General features: G+C 38.4%; 2 protein-coding genes across 4 annotated transcripts in view; both read left to right on the top strand.

Moving 5' to 3' along the window:
* Positions 1–22042, top strand: part of LOC117377543 (caspase-3-like) — a 52434-nt gene that overhangs the window by 10912 nt on the left and 19480 nt on the right. Inside the window, exon 1 of one of the 3 annotated variants that reach the window (XM_033973986.2) lies at positions 17888–18014. The exons of 1 other annotated variant lie outside the window; for it this stretch is intronic. The gene's annotated coding sequence lies outside the window, so the exon portion shown is untranslated. Of the gene's footprint in view, positions 1–17887; positions 18019–22042 lie in introns of those variants that run through there. One more of the 3 variants, XM_055225079.1, reaches the window with a different exon arrangement.
* The window catches only part of LOC117377544 (caspase-3-like), a 52966-nt gene continuing 48923 nt past the window's right edge, over positions 18000–22042 (top strand). The window contains exon 1 of the mRNA XM_055225080.1: positions 18000–18014. The gene's annotated coding sequence lies outside the window, so the exon portion shown is untranslated. The remainder of the gene's footprint in view (positions 18015–22042) is intronic.

The following is a 22042-nucleotide window of genomic DNA, read 5'->3' as shown; positions in this document are numbered from 1 at the left end:
TGTAAGGCATTATTATTATTATTAATTACTAGTACCAGTACCATAATGTCTCGCTTTAAAATACCAGTTAAAATATTGATAGTTACCAGTATGTATCACTGTTATGTTCATTTAAAATGTATAATTTATTTGTTATTGTCATTATTGGAAATGTCTTTTCAATCTGATTGTTGTATTAATGTGAAATTTGTCATTATAAAGTGTTTGTGTTTTCACAATGTTTTGGCTTGAGTATTTTCTTTGAATTTATAATGAAATCAAAGATCCTTATGCCTAATAACACCATATTCTTTAATACCATTCACTTCATATGACATTTTGCACTAAGTACCACTACTAGTACAGTAGTTATTAGTCTAAGTATCACTTCAGGTACCACTATAAGTACCACTGTTAGTTATACAGTATATATCAGTAAGTATCAGTATAAGTACCAGCCAAGGTACTGCTACGTATCAGTATAATTACCAGACTAAGTACCACCAGAAGTACCATAGTAACAATCACAGTAACTACCACTGTAAGTACCACCATAATTACCAGTCAAGTATCTACTAACTACCACCGTAAGTACCCGGTAAGTCCCGGACCGTATTTTAAAGTGCTACCCAAAATTCTAAAATGGTACATTGTAAAGCGCAGCTTTGAAGCCACTATTTGTACTAAGGTGGCCCTGTCAGACTGTGTTGTGTGTTCACATTATATTGGTAGTTGGTGCCTATGTTACTGCTGTCTGGCACAGAGCCAGTTTCCCACAGATGAGTAACGCAAACCATGTCTCTGCTTCTCATGATAATCAACACTTTGGAATTTTTCACCCACTAGGCCAACTACAGCAGAAAATCCAGAATCACTTGTTGAGTTTGTGTCACTTTTGTAAATATTACAGCCTCTAGTCCTTTGTGTGTAAAAAGCTGTTATGATGATCTGCTTTGGTGATATGAATATCAGGTATCCCAGCTTTAAGATCAGTCAATGGACAATTATCAAATGTGTATGATTTTAAAAATGTCAGTATTAGGACTGCTTGATGAATCACAGTCAGACTAAAGTCGTAATTTGAATGGATGTAATAATCAAATTACAAAGGTTGCAGTTCTGGAAGTACCCACATTTACTACACAAACAGCAAAATATCCTGTGTTATTCTACATTAACTGCTAACCCTGTAGTTTAGATCTGTACAAACATTTTCTGAAATGTGATTCGTTTGTCAGCAGCAACATAAATTGCAAAATTAATTGCAATCTCAATGTTTGTCAGAAAAATTGCAGTCACATATTTTTCCCAATTGCCCAGCCCTAATTATTTTTTTTTAAAAACACTAATGTGGAAAAAATAATACAATTTATGGAATTTTAACAATTTTTCTTTTTTTTACTTTACAAAAGTGAAAACACTTCCTCCTCAGTAAGAGCTGTGCCTACCATCAAGGACTCTGAGGATCAGTGCAAATACCGGATGACTTCCCCTGTCTGGGAGTCTGTTTGATCATCAATAACAAGAACTTTAAAGGTACAAAGTAGATATCATTTTTGTGTTTTGAGCTGAGAATGGAAATGATTGTAGTAAGCGCTGTTCCTTTCTTTCATTTTTGAACTTGGAGAATCTCACTGCTCAGGTCAGCTCTATCTATATTATTGTCCCGTATTTATAACAAATAGGTCTTGCCACATTTGGATAGAGCCAACGCAGAAGGGAGGCGAAACATTTTAAAGGACATATTATCATCAATTGTTTACCAAGTTATATTGTGTATCTAATACATACCTGGAGTTGTATATCTGCTTCATTCACACTTGTTTGTTTAATCAAAAGTTGTTTTCAGTCAAAAATTCTCAGTTCATATTTTGCCCAGATTTTTGTGTCATAGGTAAAAATCCCAACAACTTCTCCTGCTCAGTTTTTAGGTCCATAAATCATCACCAGATAAATTTTATGTTCAAAGTGTGTACAAACACATTGCTCTATTAGCATAGTATTTATGGGGTCTAAGAACTTGATGTGTTTATTTTCCCATTCTCATTCCTGTTGTTGACCGCAGAGGGAGCTCCAATACGTTAATGCCCCAATGGAAATGGAGGTGTAGTTTATCAAGTGTGTTCTCCACATTATTTTAATATAGAAAATGTGAAATACTTATTCCAAATTATTTTTATGTTATTATTATTTTTATTGATCTAAAACCACAAGAATGCAAATTGTTTTCTTTAAGCCTGTTTTTGGTTTGGTGTTTCAGTGCTGTCCACTAGATTTGGCACAGATGTGGATGAAGCTGCTCTGAAAAAGACATTTGAGACTGTGGGATATAAAGTCATTGTGCACAACGACCTCAATAAGAAACAGATGAAGCAGGAGCTGGAGAAAGGTAATTTCATTCAGTTTTCGGAAAAGGTTAACGTTTTGATTAAATAATAAGCTGTAGAAATTCTTTCAAGTATTTTATTTATTTACTGCAAGACAGACAAACATGAGTGACAAATCATACGGGTGAGAGATGGTTCATACGGCACTAACATGTGGGAGATGTACTTTGGTGCTAGGCCACAGGGAGGCTTGTACACAAGCAGAGCTGCTTTAAAGTCTATTCTCTGAGCCACAGGAAACCAGTGCAGAGACCTGAGCACAATTAAATTAAATTCCTCAAAGTCGCCACCCTTTGGTTTGTTGACAGTGCTGCAAATCCTTGGCCTTCTCTCAATGAACTTCTTGATGAAGTTTCCTGAAGTGGTTTTCCCTTCACAGCTGTGCCTTGTCAGGGTCAATAAATGCTAAAAGTGCATGACAGCGATTGAAGCAAAGCAATTTTTAAAAATTAAATCTGAAAAAACTGCTTTGAGCTATTTTGAGTATATTTTTGCTTACTATATTACATACGTGTCCATTCATAGTTTTGATGCCTTCAGTGAAAAACTACAATGTCATGAAAATAAAAATAAAAAGTGTGACCAAACTTTTGACTGGTACTGTAGATCTTTGACTTAAAATGACTTTAAATGATTGTGTGAGAGGGATTGTGGTTTCCAAAATAAATATAATTTCCTTTTAGTTTTTCCCCAAATATGTTTCAACTAATAAATATACGTTTTGCGGGTAACAATATAAAACATTCAACCTTTAAAGTATTTTGTTACCCGCTTGTGTCCATGGAGATATTATTGCTTTGCAGTGTTCCACAGTATGGCATTAAACTTGGCACCAAGAGACCAAGTTACAGGTCAAATCTTTGCGAGTGATTTTTATTTTTTTCAATATAACAGTGGAACAAAATCTCTCCTCTGCATACTCTTCTTCATCTGACTTACTCTTCTTCATCTTCTGCTTCATCTGACCCTTTCCTCTGCATCCTCTGCTCCTCTGCCCCTTTCCTCTTCATCTTCTGCTCCTCTGACCTTCTCCTCTTCATCCTCTGCTCTATCTGACCCTCTCCTCTGCATCCTCTGCTCTGTTTGACCATCTCCTCTGAATTTTCTGCTTCATCTGACCCTGTGTTCTGCATCCTCTTCTCCATCTGAAAGTGAGAGGAGCTTGCTTGACTCATGATATCGCAACATTGCAGTACCACTTTGAGCTTCAATGCTTACCTCAGCATCCTCAACCTCATATATTCACATTCTCTCTCTGTACATGTCCACACATCCTCTGTTTAAACGTCATCTGCAGAATTAAATGTTGCATTTTTATTTACTGTCTACCACGACATACAAAGATATGTCGTGGTAGAAGATTAGATTGTGGGACGGTAGCAGACAGAGACCTGGTCGATGCCACAGCACTGCCCATTACACAACAACAACAACAACAAACTTTATTTATAAAGCGCTTTTCATACAAGAAAAATGTAACACAAAGTGCTTTACAGTGCATTAAAATCAGTCCCACCCACTAAACCCACCCAACCACCCCACAGCCAAACAACCCAACCCCAACACATTAATAAACACAACCAGAGAACCCCCCACCCCAACACACACTCCCACCCCCCACCCCAACACATGTTAAAATACCTTTGGTTTCATTAAAATAAGTTGCCATGTAATGCCATAGATAAAGATGAACCAGATGAGAGAGCGCCACCAGAGGAACCATATGCACCAGGAGCAGGGTCACCCGCAGCCACAGGACACCAGCCCAGGGCCCAGAGAAGAGATGAGGTCAAGACCAAACCTCCAGGGCCCACGAGCCAGGGCCCAGGAGCCACAGCCAACCACAGCTCCCAGTGCAGAGGGCTCCTCAGAGGAAACACTGGCAAATCTAAAATTATTAAAAGAAATAAAATAAATCAAAGCTTAAACAAGTAAATAAGACATAAGTAAAACATGGATATCAACATACACTAGCCAGCCTGAATAAATAGAGAAGTAAGCTAAAGTGATAAATACTAATCAAAAGCTATGCTAAAAAGATGGGTCTTGAGCCTGCTTTTAAAAACCTGAATGCTCTCTGCAGCCCTGAGGTCCTCCGGCAGACTGTTCCATAGACAGGGGCCATAAAACTGGAAAGAGGCCTCTCCATGAGTGTGTGTCCTGACTTTGGGGATGACTAGGAGCCTGCTGCCAGAGGAGCGCAGGGGCCGCGAGGGTTCATAGGATAAAAGCAGTTCTGTAAGATAAGAAGGCCCAAGACCATTAAGACATTTAAAAACCAATAAAAGAACTTTAAAATCGATCCTGAAACACACAGGGAGCCAATACAGGGATTCTAAAACCGGTGTAATATGGTCCCGCCCCCTGGTCTTAGTCAGGACAGGTGCTGCTGAATTTTGTAATAATTGTAGACCTGAAATAGCCTTTTTGGGAAGACCAGAGAGCAGGGCATTACAGTTGTCTATACGACTGGTGATAAAAGCATGCATCAGCGTCTCTGTGTTGGCCCGAGAGAGAATGGGACGGACTCTGGCTATGTTTTTCAAATGGTAAAAAACAATTTTTGTGATGTTTTGAATGTGTGGAATAAAAGTCAGCTCAGAGTCAAAAATAACGCCCAGGTTTCTTACTTGTGATGATGGATTAAAAGACTGTGACTGTAATTTGGGTAAAAGTTTCTCTCTCTGGGCCTCAGGACCAATGATTAAAACCTCAGTTTTGTCCTGGTTAAGCTGGAGGAAGTTTTCTGCCATCCAGGATGTCATGTCTAAAATACAGTTAAAAAGAGCATCCAATGGACTGGTGTCATCAGGAGACATGGAGATGTAAAGCTGTGTATCATCTGCATAGCTGTGGAAGCTGATTCCATGTCTCCTGATGACATCACCAAGAGGGAGCATGTACAGGTTAAAAAGTATAGGACCTAAAATGGAACCCTGGGGCACTCCACATGTGATTTTATGAACCTGAGAGGAGTAGGTGTCTAAACTTACCATAAATGTTTTGTCTGTGAGGTAGGAAGTAAACCATTTGTGTACAGTACCAGAGAGACCGACCAGGTGTTTGAGTCTGTTTAAAAGAATAGTGTGGTCTACTGTATCAAAGGCAGCGCTTAGATCCAGTAGAACCAACACTGCCACCTGTTTAGAATCATAATTTAGTCTAAAATCATTTAAAATCTTTGTCAAGGCTGTCTCTGTACTGTGGTTTACTCTAAAACCAGACTGACATTCTTCAAGAATGTTCTGTGTGTTTAAAAAATAATTAAGCTGGGTAAAAACAAGTTTTTCTAAAATTTTGCTTAAAAATGGTAAGTTAGACACTGGTCTGTAATTGTTAAAATCATTCAAATCTAAATTGCTCTTCTTCAGCAGGGGCCTCACCACTGCAGCTTTAAAAGCAATGGGAAAGACCCCTGTCTGAAGAGAGTAGTTCATCATGTTTAAAAGCTCGTCTCTAAAAGATTCATAAAATGACTTGAAAAACCGTGTTGGAATGGGGTCAAAAAGACATGTGGTGGGTCTCACTGAGGAGAAAACTTCATCAAGCCTCTCAGCATTAAGCAGGACAAAACTGTCCAGTGTTTCCTCTGGTAAAGACAAACAATCAGATGTGTTAAAAACAGTGGTTTGGTTAGATAAAATGTCACATCTGATTTTGTTTATCTTTCCCATGAAGTGATCTGCAAACTGCTCACAAAGGGAGTTTGGAATTGTTAAAATTAGTGTTAGTAAGATGGTCGATAGTGGAGAAAAGAATTTTGGGGTTGTTTTTATTGTTTGTGATTAGTTTGGAGAAATATGAGTTTCTATTGTTTCTGATGGTGTTATTATATGTTTTTAGATGTTGGTTATACATTTGAAAGTTAATTGTGATTTTGTTTTTCCTCCATTTTCTTTCTGCCCTTCTGCAATTTCATTTGAGTTGTTTTATTGATTCATTTTTCCATGGTGCCACAGGTTTGGAGGAGGTCTTGCTTAATTTAAGAGGAGCAACTGTGTCTCTGGATGTGAAGTGGATTTAAGTTTTCTGTTAAAATCATCAACAATAAAATCACAGGAGGCAGGTAAAACAATTGGAGGAGTGTTCTCTAAAATTTGAATAAAATTTGCAGCCACTTCAGGGGTAAGATGGTGCTTCCTCACAGTTCTCACAGAGGTCTTCCGCTGAATAAAACCAGTGATATTAAAAAACACACAGAAATGATCTGACACCGCCAGGTCAACAACAGAGGACACACTCGCAGACAGGCCATGAGTGATGACCAAGTCCAGAGTGTGTCCTCTGTTGTGAGTTGGCTGTGTCACATGCTGGGTAAAATCCATGTAATTAAGAACATTTAAAAATTCCCTTGCAACAGGGTCTAAAATATCTACATGTAAATTAAAATCACCGGTTAAAATAATCATATTGTAAGAATTATGTAGAATTGATAAGAATTCGGAAAATTCATTGATAAAAATACTGCACTTTTTTGGTGGTCTGTAAATTGTTACTGCTAAAATTTGAGGGTTATTAAAAACAACTGCGTGGTATTCGAAATTTGTAAAATGATTAAATAAAATAGGTTTGGTGGCCAGAGTACTTGAACATATAGAAGCAGTGCCACCTCCCCTTTAACTACCCCTAATTGAAAAAGCATAGTTAAAATCAGAGGGGGAGGCCTCATTGAGAACAACCGGTCCATCTCCACCCAACCAAGTTTCCGTTAAAAAGAGACAGTCAAGTTTGTGGTCTAAAATTAAGTCATTGACAATAAAAGCTTTGTTCAGCAGAGAGCGGATGTTTAAAAGTGCCATGTTTATTGTTGAAGGAGGATGAGTAGGAGGAATCTTTGATAAATTAATTTTGGTGAGCTGTGATAAATTATTGATGTTAACTGTACGATTGTAGGAGTTTTTGTGAATAGGCCGCTCTCTGCTGAAAATTACCGGAATATGATGTGATGATTCTATTGATGTGATGATTCTATTGATCCCAGTGGAGGCAGACTTCCTGTACGCCTACACAACAGCTCCAGGTGATACACACCATTTATACTCATTATACTCATCCACTGGTGCAAAGTAGAGATGGGTATAGCATCATTCAATAAATGATAAATAGAATGCGTTTTTTTTGTAATATAAAATTTAAGCTGTAGAAGGTTGAATTATGAACTTCTATGACTCATGATAGATACAAACGAATGACTTAAGTGTTGCATTCTTTTATGAATTTATTAATTTATTGCAGTTTGTGTTTTTTAACAATTTTGTACATTTACAATACTTTTGTGGAATAATTCTGCTTTATAGTTTGGTTTCAATTATTATCATTATTTATATTTACTTTATGTATCTTAATTCATGTGAGTTATCCTGTACTATCATGACAAGCCTAAGCATTATTTTAATGCTGCTGTGTAATTGATTCCTCTGTCAACTCTCTTGTCTTCAGGACACTACACCTGGAGGAACGCTGAGAATGGCTCCTGGTTCATTCAGTCTCTGTGTGAGATCCTACTGAAATACAAACACCTGGAGCTGATGCAGATCATGACCAGAGTCAACAGAAAAGTGGCACTTGATTTTGTGTCATCCAACAGAGAACAGGAATTGGACGGCAAGAAAGCAATACCCTGCTTCACCTCCATGTTGACCAAAGACTTCTACTTACCAGAATAAGTTTTAAAGGTGCACCATGTAACTTTCCTGGTGGAGGTGTTATGGAAATGTTATTGCTGGAAAATATTTCACAGTGTAGCATTAAACTTATTCTTCTTCATGGGGACAGGTGATGCCCAAAGGCAAAGCTACAGATCATATCTGTGGAGAGGAGTAAATGCACTTCCTCATATTATAGTGGAATTACTGCATCAGTGCAATCATATAAAAGTATGTGTTTATTTTGATTTTCAAGGTGATCTAAAATACTGCAACACTACTGCTAATCAGCTAATTCTGTTTAATGAATGTGTGTTGTTTTTGTATCGTACCGAAAGAGAAACAGGGTGTCTTACTGCTGGGCTATAGACAGGATCATGGGTAGGTTTTGACTTTTGAAACCTTAAACCTTTTGAAATCTTTTTTAATCATTATAAAAGAGTTGAAATATGCCAAAAAATGTAATTTCATTCACTTTTAAGAACAGGTTAATGTTTTGATTAAATAATATCCTAAAGAAATTCTTTACAGTATTTTATTGATTTAGTGCAAGACAGACAAACATGAGTGAAAAATCATACACAATAATAACAAGACATAGCAAAACATGACTTAACATCACATGGTTTGTAGACAAAACAGATGAGTACAAGTGAACTAAATGCTATTTACAATTGAACATGACAACTAACAAGTGTTGTCACAATACTAAAGTACTTCATTACAAAGGACAACACTCAATACTCAATGCTGATCCCAATAACACAATAATAATAAAAAACACTCTTTATTTAGATAATAGAATGTGAATATCAACATTAAACCGCAGTACTTTCTTTTATATTACCATGTGGTGTCGATGTGGTGTCGTGGCATTCATGAAGCTATGCGGTCTTATATTGGTCCTGATACAGCTCAAGATCATTTCTGTCCTGTGAATGTGACTTTTTTAGTATAGATACTTAGCATCTAATTTTCAGTACTTTAATAGAAAATCTAGAGATTTGAAAAGGAAAAACATTGATGAAAGAAGTCCATGTTTTTTTCTTTATTTTTACTACTTTCTACATTTTATATACATACAGAAGGCATAAAAATATGATGCAAGACATCAAGATGACATAAGGCAAGGCAAGGCAAGTTTATCTGTACAGCACAACTCATACACAAATTCATTCAAAGTACTTTACAGAATAAAAAAGATTAAGATCACAATACAACAAATCAAAATATAAATACTCACAAATAATCATCATAAAATTAACCTTAAAGGAGAAGAATAAGGAATAATAATAATAAAAAAAAACAAAAAACAAAAGAGGAAAAATAAAAGAACAAATAGTGAGTCACTCAATAAAAGAAACAGCCATTATATCCACAAAGTTGTGCGGTGACTTTTATGGGTAGCCATCAATATTCAATAACAATTTAATAATACAATAATATACAAACTACATTACAAATTATATATTGTATATTTACTTTCACTCACATATTACATGCATATATATTCAGCCATATTGGAGTCAAATTATATAAGCAGAGACCTAAGGCTAATAAATATTTGTACATATTGGACTGTATTTCCTTAAAGTGGAGTAATTCACATCCACTTGTGTAATTGTCCTGTTTTTCCTTTAACTCGCTTCATAAACACACAGGTCACGGACCAGAAGGGCTTCTAGTTGCCTCAGCCGCTGTCGCTCCACTGCTCTGTCTGAATCCTCCATTTCACATATACTAGCCCTGAAACTAGCTCACTATTGCATTAAATGACTGCTGGTATTACCAGGAACATCACTATACCTACCGCCCTGTTGGGGCACAGGCCCCTTGGATTTGTACCTACATTTTTTTTTCTCGAAAGTCCAGGTAGTGCTCCTCTTTCAGACAGGGGGTCTGGTGGTCTAGTGGTCTACTCCATTTAGTGTAGTGAAGAGTGCAGTGAGCGTTACATTGGAGAAACTAAACAGCTACTCCATAAGAGAATGTACCAACACCGTTGTGAGAGCTCCTCTAGACCCCAGTCCGCCGTACATCTCCATCTTAAAGCCATTAACCACTTCTTTGAAGATAGTGAGGTACAGAGCAAAGTCAAAGAAAAGAAATGGTTTGAGAAGGGAGTTAAATAACCAAATTTTGTTAGAAAAGACAATCCTTCCTTGAACAGAAATGGGGGCCTTAGACATCACCTTTCCCCTTATAACTACATCCTCAGACCCAATGCAAACAAAGGAAACAAAAAGAACAATATAGCTCGTCAGGTGGCCAATAGGTGTAAAAAACACCCATTGAGGGGTTTATGAATATGTTAAGTATGTCTCAGGCACAGTGCACACTTAGTGTAGCTCAATAGACCTAGCCTAAATACAGAAACTGTAAACAAAAGCTGTTTCCAGTTTCAGTATAGTTTGCTCCTCACTTAAGATAGATATAATGCAGTGTCCACCAGCAATCTGACCAGAACTGAAGAAGCGACTTGGATGAGCAGCAAAACGTCTTCACTCCTACAACTTTTTATCCAGTTGACAGATTTTAATTTTGGCTTTTACTATGAATCAGACCTGGACGACTGAACTGAATACACAGACAACTCTGTGTAAGTTATTGAGATGTTCAAAACCGTGGTCGATGCAGTCTGCTCAGTGACAACTAGGGTGTATTGAAGGACACTGACTTCAAACAGGGAGAAGTCAAGGAAAAACAGGATTATTTAGATATCATACAATTTTATTATAGTTTTGAAATGAGATGATTTAGACAAGCACTACTAGCCTTGATTGTCCTGACCACACACCACTGATACAAAGTTAATGCTGACTCCTCTGAACGCCTCTTAGAACCTCATTTGCACTGTTACTGTTTTATGTCATAATCCAGATTCCCCAATACAGAATTTTATTTTATTTTTTGTACACCACTCAATAAAATACCAAATCATTCCTTTTGGAGTTATGCTATACAGCAGGGGTCGGGAACCTATAGCTCGCGAGCCAGACATGGCTCTTTTGATGACTGCATCTGGCTCTCAGGCAAATCTTAACTGACATTTGTTAACACAATAAGTAATAAATAAATTATTTATACATAAATACAGAAGTAATCAAATCAAGTAATTCTCAAAAATAAACAATACTACGGTAAGAAAACCATTTGGCTTCGTCTTTATGCGCTGCCTCAACTAACCCGTTCTCACAGCGCGTGCTGTTTTCCCTCGTGCACACTATCGCTCTGAAGATGACAGTAACATATTTACGTAAAACTTCAATAATGACATTCCTAAGATATTTACCAAAATCAACATTAATGCAATAAAACAAGTGTAGCTTATACATGTAAATCAAATATTAACATAAAACATAATTTATTAACATTCAAATATTAACACTCTGAATTTGCATGCATTACCAAATGTAAGCCAAAACTTGGCTCCCACAGATGTTATAAAAAAAATATTAACAATACATTCAGAGATTTCTTATACTCTAAAATTGTTGGTCTTGTTTAAAAATTCACACATTTAATTGTATTCAGAGTTAAAAAATATTGTATGGCTCTCACGGAAATACATTTTATAATATGTGACTTTTTTTGGCTCTCTCAGCTAAAAAGGTTCCCGACCCCTGCTATACAGCACAGAAAATATTGTGCTTTTAGTATTGTTCTTATTCTTTTTAGATTAGATGTTCGCTCAGTGCACTCCAAAATGTGAAATTATTTGATGAAGTCATACAGTCTATGGATGAAATACAGATGTGAATCTCAAATAGCACACATGGCCGTACCTCAAGGTGCACTAGTGTTCCACACTGGTTGAAAATCAGTGACCTAAACAACCTAACCTAGAGGTATATTTTAATATAGATAAGATACAGGATACAATATATTTGATAGAAGACACAATGGGATGCTGTTTAGATAGTATAGTTTTGCTCCAGTCTACTGGACTAGCTCCAAATGCTTCACTTTCTAGAGTAGGTAACATCACATAACTGCAATGATTATTTTAAAATATATTTTATTAAGAAATAATTAGGCCCTTTTACATTAAGTTTTATTTTTGTCCTCACAATATAAATACAATGAGAATCCATTTAAAACAGTATTGTGATTAGCTTGTGTGCTAAATCCTAGCTGGGAGTGACATCATTTAGGCCATGTTTAACATTCACCCATGACAATACTACACATCTTACAACGAGTGTCACTAAAATATTTGACTTAATGACAAAAACAAGGTGATTTGAGATTTCACCAGAAAATGTACAGTCAGAACATGCAAACATCAAAAAGTTCCAATCTACCCAGGAATCGAACCCAAAACCTTGGTGCGAAAAAAACATGAACCACACCATGGTTATTAATAAACCTTTTTTAAATCACATCTGTCTCCGTGATGTGATGTGCCTCTAGAGCTTCATTATGAGGAATATAACCACAAGTTTTCAACATCAAGGGAGACAAGTCATGCATTTCTGTCAGTGTTACAATGACGTAAACCACTGAGTACATGTTTAGCTGACAGATTTCCTTTCAAAATGAGCTCAATATATTTGGATAAAAGCTGTGTTATAGAACCCCTCCCTGATACTAAAGGTCTAAGTTGAGGGTCAGATGCTTGTGAATATAAATGATAGGGGCAATTGGGGAAGTTGCCCATTATCTATCCAGGAGAGAGCCAACGGCAAACCCTCCCAATGAGTTCTATCTAGAACTGTTACATCTCATTCTCAGCCGCAAATATATGAAATATAAAAACAACTGGTATGTCCAAAAACCCGCCACTGCAATAGAACAGCAGGAGCATCATCTGTGCTACAGAAAATACAGGAAGCAACTACATATGGCCCACACAGGAATTTACAGAAAGATTTAAATTTACAAAAGATACACCGATGACATTCTTTTATTTTGGCAAGAAACAGACAATTAATTGAAGAAATTTGTTACATATGTAAACAACTTAGATTTGAAAAAAAAAAAAAATTCAGCTGTGAATACCGTGCACATCAGATCAGCTATTTAGAATTTAGAATTTTGAAAATATGCAAAGATGAACATGGAAATGTCAAAACAGCCATCTATAGAAAATAAATGGAACATAACTACTACATGCTGATTGTCAGGTCCCAGCTCGAAGAAGCCATCAGGACAACCTCATCCGCAAACAGCAGAGATGAGATCCTGTGGTACCCGAACGAGACCCCCTGCGGCCCCTGACTGTGCCTAGAAATTCTGTCCATAAAAACAATGAAGAGAACCAGTGACAAAGGGCAGCCCTGGTGGAGCCCAACATGCACGGGGATCAGGTCTGACTTACTGCCGGCAATGCAAACACAGCTCCTGCTCCGGTCATACAGGGACCGGACAGCCCTTAGCAAAGAGCCCCGGACCCCATACTCTCGGAGCAACCCCCCAAAGGACACCACGAGGGAAATGGTCGAATGCCTTCTCCAGATCCACAAATTGGAATTGGAACACACCCTCTCTTACACAGAGGGACTACCACCCTGGTCTGCCAGTCCAGAGGTACCGTCCCTGACCACCATGCGATGTTGCAGAGACTTGTGAGCCAAGACAGCCCCACAACATCCAGAGACTTGAGGTACTCGGGGCGGATCTCATCCACCCTTGGGGCCTTGCCACTAAGGACCTTGCCAACCGCCAGTGAAAGTATTCCTTCCACCGTCCGACAACATCCCCAGTCGAGGTCAGCAGCTCTCCGCCTGCACTGTAAACAGTGTTGGTGAAGCACTGCTTCTCCCTCCTGAGGCGTCGGACGGTTTGCCAGAATTTCTTTGAGGCCGTCCGATAGTACTCCTCCATGGCCTTCCCGGACTCCTCCCTCCACTGGTACTCGTCAGCTGCCTCAAGAGTCCCACAAGCCAACAAGGCTTGATAGATCTTCAATCTGACAGCATCCCTTACTTCCGGTGTCCATCACCGAGTTTGGGGGTTGCCGCTGCGACAAGCACCACAGATCTTGCAACCACAGCTACGATGAGCCGCGTCAGCAATAGAGGCAGAGAACAAGACCCACTTGGAATCAATGTCCCAGCCTCCCCTGGGATCTGGGAGAAGTTCTCCTGAAAGTGCGAGTTGAAGACCCCAATGAGAGAGGGTTCCGCCAGATGTTCCCAGCAGACCCTCATGATACACTTGGGCATGCCAGGTCTGTCCGGCTTCCTCCTCCGCCAGCGGATCCAACTCACCACCAAGTGGTGATGGGTTGAAAGCTCTGCCCCTTTCTTCACCCAAGTGTCCAAGACACATGGCCTGAGGTCAGATGATCCACGTTGAAAAACTAGAAAACAATAGGCAATATTTATAGTAAAATTTTAAATGTTTTAGTGAGTTGTCCTGTCCAGAGTTGTTCACTAAAATAGCAGTTTGCCATTTCAGTTGAATACTGAGGGTTTTATCATGTTATTGCTGTTTTATTTTATATATATTTTAACCTTGTAAGTTTAAGTTATTAGAATATGACTTAGGACACTTCTGCTCTCCATTGACAGTGCCAAAAATTGATACATGATTTTCAGCTTTTTCAGACAAAATGTTTTATCATATTTGTACATATATAGTTGTATATACATTATGTAAGCATTTCTTAAGTTTAACATTTAACCCATGTGACAGCCTTCCACCTCCTGTCTGAACACATAAATTGTGATCCAATCTAAATCATGATATTATTTTAGCACATCGCCCACCTCTAAGTGGATATCAGGTGAACACCATCTCGCTGATTTGGAGAGGTTTAGCTGGGAAAATGTGTTTTTAGTTAAAAAAAACATTGTTAAAATACATTAAATTCTATTATATTACCTGTTAAAGTAAAAAAAAATAATCAAATTTTGTCAATTTGTATTTTTTTAATAACTGCAAATAAGTGGAAAAGTGAAAAACTCTCCTACAGCCAAATTTGTGTTTGGGGCCATGATGCAGTGGTGTGATGAAATACATGGTGCTTGTATAAGTTTTTTTTATTTTTTTTTTTTTATGAAACCTTGAAAGCTATGGCTTTCCTGGCCTTTTAAAACATCAGATAACATCCACAATCTTACACATCCCATTATTATATTGACCCATTTTACAAACAACTACTTCTAGGCTACTACTTCTGCTGCCTTTACAACCTTGCATAGTAATCAGGAGTCACTGTCATAAATCAGATAAATCCACCATCTTTCTTGTAAGTGTGCAAAACATTAATAGAGATGAATTGGCTAAAAGTACTTAAAATAATAAACTATAATTTAACTACCCAATAAGCTTCTTAGTCGCTATGTAATTTATTAGACTCTGAAATCAGAATACTTTTAAAAGAACACAAAGTTATGTTTTAATATTTTTTAACTGAAAATACTACTACTGTATACTAGTTTTAGCAAAGTTGCCATAGCAAACAAAATATGATATCTTTTAAATTATCTAAATACACAGCCTGAAGTTACTTGGCCCTTGCCAGTAACGAAGTATAATTGGTGAAGAGTATTGTTCTTCGTTTTACACTTCTTTTTTCCCAACAAAATGAACATATTTTTAAACCCCTAAACATGGACAAAAAAATCTCACATGGGGGTTTAAAAATGATCGGCCCGACAAAAACTTTCATAAAATGGGCATCGGACATTGTTGAGATGGCCATTTTAGAAGTGAACCCCTATGGGAGAAGAGACGGGCAAATTTTGGCATAGGCTCACAACATTCATAGCAGTGACAGAGCTCCATGACAAAAGCCTAAAAGCATGCCATATGTAGACACCTTAACATTACGAACATAATTTTTGGGGCTACTCCTTATAGTCACTTTAAAAATTGATTACATTGATATGTCAGACACAATAATTAATGCTACAGCGTGACCTACATGAATGCACAAAGTCCAATGGGGTGAAAAAAATTATTTTGACATTAATTGGTGAAACATTGCAGAAAATTTGTTTATGTGTCCCTGATCAGAAAACCCAATTAGACTTGCCCTATTGGGGGCCTCCAAAGCTCCCACTGAAAGTGAATCACAAAATAGGGAGGTAAAGACCCACTTGACATGAACAGAAATGCACACCTATGGGACAGGAGACACATGTACTTAGGACAATGAAATTGATAGGCCAAATGAGCACAACCTAAACCAATTATGCAATTATGCTCCAATTATGAAGTCGACCATACTGGCGGTCACAATGCTGGCAGTCACGATGCCGGCAGTCGCGGTGCAGTTGTGATGTCTGCAGCCGTGATGTCTGCAGTGGTGATGCTAGCGGTTGCAATACTGGCCGTCTTGATGCTGGGGGTTGCGATGCCTGCAGTCGTGATGCCAGCGGTCGTGATGCTGGTGGTCGTGATGCTGGCGGTCGTGATGCTGGCAGTTGCGATGCTGAGGGTCGCAATTCAGAAGCGTTCGCAATTCAGAGGCATTCGTGATGAAATGGCGGTCTCAAGTCTGTGACGGTCGCATGGGAGGTGCATGTGCACAGTGAAGAGGACAATCACCAGCTTTAACTGTTATTGCTCATGTATGCAAGTCCAAACCTGTAAAGTACTGACAGCCCTAAGAAAAAAAAGAAAACTGAATGCGCAAAGTTAAAGTTATACAGTAAATGAAAACAAGTCAAACTGATTAAATTGATGTACCAATTCTGTATTTAGAAAATGGTATTAAGCAGAAATGTGAGTTGAGATTCCTTTAACAGGTGCAAATATCCGAGGAACTTACCAGATAATGGATAAAGGTATTGATTAAAAGATTATACAAATAAATGAGAACAACATTTAACTTATTGTTTATTACATATGGATTACATGTTAATAGTACTTTTGACTCTGTTCCAGGATTTAGAATATATTTACTGACAAAGTTTAAATTTCTATCATATAACAGCATGTTGAAGAAGGCCCTGTGACTTATCCAAATATTCTACAAGTTTGGTGTATACTACTCGTTCTAATACTTTAGAAAGAATTGGTAGGATCGATATAGGTCTGTAATTTTGAATGTCATTTTTTCCCCCAGACTTGTATATGAGTATTATTTTTGCCAACGCCTTGTGCTAACGAAATGTTGATAGTGTAGGCAAGAGGCTCAGCAATTTCATTTACAATGGCTTTAATGATTTTGCTACTGATATTATCAACATCGACTGTACAAGAAGATTTTAGCTTGTTTATGATGTTGATCACTTCTACTTTAGAGGTAGGTTTTAGAAAACATGAGTTTGAATAGTTGGCACCCCCTAGTGGACATACATTTTGAGAAAGTTGTTTACCAATAGAGGCAAAGTAATTATTAAAGATGCTGGATAGGTTGATATTATCATTTTATTCCTTCTGCACCACAATGTTAGGGAGGACTGAAGTTTTACGTTTGAAGCTGAGTACTTCATTTAACACCTTCAAGATATCTTTTGATCCCCAAGGCTATTATTGAATTTGGCAGTAAAATTGTTTTGTTTGCTTTGTCCCATTCTTTTTGTGAATTTATTTTTCTATTTTGTGTGTACCGATTTGTTTTAGGTGTTTGGATTTTTGATATACTGCTTATATAGTTACATTTTCTTTTTTACTGACTTTAGAATTCCTTGTGTTATCCCTGGTTTCACATGTTTACCATTCTACTGTGTTGTTTTGGGAGAGACATAGCATTTTCAAACTAACAAAGTTCAGCGAAAACACGTGCACTGAGATTAGATCAACTTTATTGCTGCTGGAAGTGAACGGTGGATTATTATTGTTGTAATATTATATGACATTTGATAATAGACATGTATACTAACTGTGTCCATAACCTGTGAATGTGTTACAATATGCTCTTGCCTAATGACATACTCCGGAAGTCTGACATATTTCCTCTTCCTCTCAGCTTTATCTTTTAGAGGCATGTCCTTCCGCGTGGCCCAAAGCACATACCAAAGCTTATCTCTTTTTAATTTTCCCTCCAGGCTGTCCGACTCTCTGACCTCACCCAGCGTTGCTTATTCTCTACTCTTACCACCATAAGGTAGGTAAGTTTTGTTTTAGTCAAAGTTATGACACTTTATCAGTTTCTGTTCTGTTGCATGAAGAACAGGGGCAGGTTTGAGTTTGATGAGGGAACAATGTTACAACAATGTTATAAGAAAGAAAAAGAAGAAATTAAATTTAGATATTCAAGTTATTTTCACTTTCAATGTTACTGGGCACAGTGATCATAGTGCAACAGTTCACCTACAACTAATATATTAACATGAGATATAGTTCAACTTTATCTGCTATAGACAATATTTTGCTTTCATACAATAATTATTTCCTCAGCACACGGACTCTGAAACATTTTATTCAAGGAGAGAAAGGTTCATTTCAACTGTGTGTGTGATCCCATCAGTGATAAATGGGTGTGTAGTCTGCAGTGTCCTTGTGGTTTAACTGTTCACTGGTTTTCTAATGTTGACATTTTCTTGTCTTAGATGTCATGTACAAACCAAATATTTACCAGATTATATAGACTTTTGTATTTGTTATTAAACTGTAGCAGTTCTTTCACACTTTCAATGAGCTTTGAGCTCTTATTGTCATAGCGTCAGGCGCAGGTGCGGACCAAAGAGTGCAGACTCGGGGCAGATTACAGTGTTTACAGTTTGTGCAAGAAACAGTTTAATAGTTCATTTAGCACACGCCTGGAGCGGGGAGCAGGAGGCGAACCAGGCAGGCGTTGTGTAGAGCGGGAACGGAGACAGCCAAGACCGGAGCAACACAGGAAGGGGTGGACTATACCGGAGGTGGAGCGCAGAGTCAGGAGGAGGAACAAGCCAGAGCAGGAATGTTGGACACGCGGACGATCTGGCACCGAGTGTCTTCTGCCGAGCCCTCATATACTCGGCAGCAGGTGGTGGTAATTATGCTGATGCGCTCCAGGTGCGCAGGAGGAGAAGGAACTCCGCCCAGCTCCGAATTCAGGCAGGTAGGAGAGGGGGAGAGCACACAGGGAGACAGATAATGCAGGCATCATGACACTTATAGGAGAAAATGTCATTACTCACCACTGACACTCACTAATAAAGTTAAAAAAAAAACAACAAAAAACACTAAATCTCCCTTCCCTGCCCTCCACCTGAAATCCAGAAAAGCTGATTATTTGTTTTTAGGTTCCCCTAACTTGCCAATAACTTGTTTATTTGATGGCCTTTAAAACATTTTACACTACATTAGTAGTGTGTTGTTTTATTGTGGGTTAAAACATGACATCCCTAATCACACCATCTTCAATTAACACCATGTATCTTCTTTTTGAGTTATTAATAATTGACTTAATTTGACATACTATAGTCATTTTATTTTGACTTTGACTTCATAACCTAATACGTCTATTTAGCATAATCCTGTATATTTGTCATGGTTTGATAGACCCAAAAGGCACGGCAAGTTAATTTGTATAACATGATTCGTACACAAAGTAATTCAAAGTGCTTTACAGAATAAGAAAGTCACAACAATAGTCATTATTCATTCATTATTCATTAATTTCCACACTTGGTGATGGTAAGCTACTATTGTAACCACAGCTGCCCTGGGGCAGACAGACAGAAGTGAGCCTGCCAATCTGCGCCATCGGCCCCTCCGACCACCACCAATCATTCGTGCACACACCACTTTCAAACTAGGCAATGTGGGTGAAGTGTCTTGGAACAGACAATGACAGAACTTGGTCCGAGTGGGACTCCGACCTTCGGGTTGGGGGAGCCACTGTCGCCCCAATACAACAAATCAAAACATAATCACCATAAACTTAACATTAAAGGAGAAAAGTGCAGAATAAAAACCTTTCAGTCATAGGCACAGCTAAACAGAACTAAGAAAGTTGTTTTGCATCCACACACTGATCTGTTGGATGCAGTGGCAGAGTGAATCCACTGGTCCATATTCACCTGCTGCAGTGAGACATAGATCTGAGTGTCATCTGCATAGTTGTGGTAGGACACATTGTTGCTGTGTATCAGCTGGCCTAATAACAGCATGTAGGCATTGAACAACAGGGATCCCAGGACTGACCCCTGGGGCATCCTACAGGTCAGGGACATTTTATCTGATGATCTCTGGGACAGTTTTGTCAGTTACAGGTGCAAAATAAGTCAGTGTTTAGGCTTCATCAGGCAATGGTGTTCAAAACATTCAAAACACTCAAAGTCACAGAGTTCAACAAATCATCAATATTAGAACATGATATATTCAAAGTGTATCATTTCCATGAACAGTGCACCTGTGTTATCATTTATGTGTCTCCTTCGAACAACTGCAGGACCAACTGCTGGTTTGGGAATAGCAGACAGGTCAAAGAAGACACAGAAATGATCAGACAGAGCAACATCTACCGCATTGACATTTAAAATATTTAATCATTTTGTAATGAGCAAGTCCAGAGTGTGTGCTCTGTTGTGAGTGGGCTCCCTGACATGCTGAGTCAGACCAAAGTTTCAAGGACAAAACTGAGCTCTTTAGTGTTTCTGTCAAACACATTATCCACATGTACGAGGGTCATTCAATAAATAAGGTGATTTTTTTCAGTATAAGGACTTCTAATACAGATAGAAGCTTACTTTTAAAAAAAAAAAAAAAAATTCTACATAGTCTCCCAGCACTGTCACACACTTTTCCCATCTGTGCACAAGCTTCCGTATTCCCTCAGCGTAAAAATCTTTGGACTGATGTCTCAGCCAGTCGCTCACAACACTTTTGACCTCATCGTCACTTTCAAACTTCGTACCTCTCGTGAACGCTTTCAAGGGACCAAACAGGTAAAAGTCTGAAGGGGCAAGGTCTGGGCTATAAGGGGGATGAGGGAGCAGTTCCCAGCCCAGCTCGTTGATGGTCTGCACCGTTTGGGCTGCTGTGTGAGGCCTTGCGTTGTCATGATGCAAGATGACTCCTTTTGACTGATGACCCCTGCGTTTGTTCTTTATGTCTTGACCTGCCTCAGCAGTTCACAGTAGTTGGCACTGTTCACAGTGCTTCCTTTTTCAAGGAATGAAATGGTGACTGGGCCTTGCATATCCCAAAAAACGGTGAGCATCACCTTCCTAGTGGACTGCTGGGACTTGAACTTCTTCTTCACTGGAGAGCCTACGTGCTTCCACTTCATGGACTGCCGTTTAGACTCAGGCTCATAGTGCCAAACCCATGTCTCGTCACATGTGACCACCTTCTTCAGAAACTCATCACCATCCTTCTCATAGCGGGAAAGACACTGCTGGGACAACTCGACCCTCCTCCGCTTGTGCTCTGCAGTAAGCATCTTTGGCACCCACCGGCAGTTGACCTTCGAGTAGCCAAGGTCATCATGGACAATTTTGTGTGCTGTCCCAACAGATAAAAGCTCAAAGTCCTTGCAATGTCATCCACTGTCACCCTTCTGTCAGACTGAATGAGGTCATTGACTGATTCGATCACCTCAGGAGACCTCACTTCAGTAAGCCTCCCAGGCCTGCCTTCATCCTCAGCACTGCTCAGTCCTTCTTTAAACAATTTAGCCCACTTGTACACATTTTTGTTGGCTGAAACATGTGGCAACATACACAGTTGACATTCTCTTATGAATTTCAACAGGTTTGCACCCTTCAGTAACCAAAAACTTGATAACTGACCGCTGTTCAATCCTGGAGCATGCTACTTGGTCGCGGCCATCTTTGTTAATCGCCAAAACTCTCAGTTTTTTTTTTATCTGCAAAATAAATGAAATCCATGTGAAAAAGAAGTAAAAAAAAAATAAATAAAAAAGTAAGCTTTGATCTGTATTAAAAGTCCTTCGCCTTATTTATTCACCTCTATTCAAATTCACCTTATTTATTGAATGACCCTCGTACATTAAAATCACCTGTAATGACTAAACCATCAAAGTCTGTGCATACGACTGAAAGCATCTCAGTAAAATCATCAATAAAACTTTGACAGTGATGGGGAGGTTTGTATATGACTAAGTAGAGTATGTAAGGTTTTAGCTCCATTTTAAAGGAAACATACTCAAAAGATGAAAGCATCCCAAATGACAACCTGTGA

The sequence above is a fragment of the Periophthalmus magnuspinnatus genome, chromosome 10, assembly GCF_009829125.3.
Source record: "Periophthalmus magnuspinnatus isolate fPerMag1 chromosome 10, fPerMag1.2.pri, whole genome shotgun sequence".
NCBI lineage: Eukaryota > Metazoa > Chordata > Actinopteri > Gobiiformes > Gobiidae > Periophthalmus > Periophthalmus magnuspinnatus.
The sequence above is the reverse complement of the archived record's forward strand: the minus strand, read 5'-3'. Positions and strand labels throughout refer to the sequence as shown.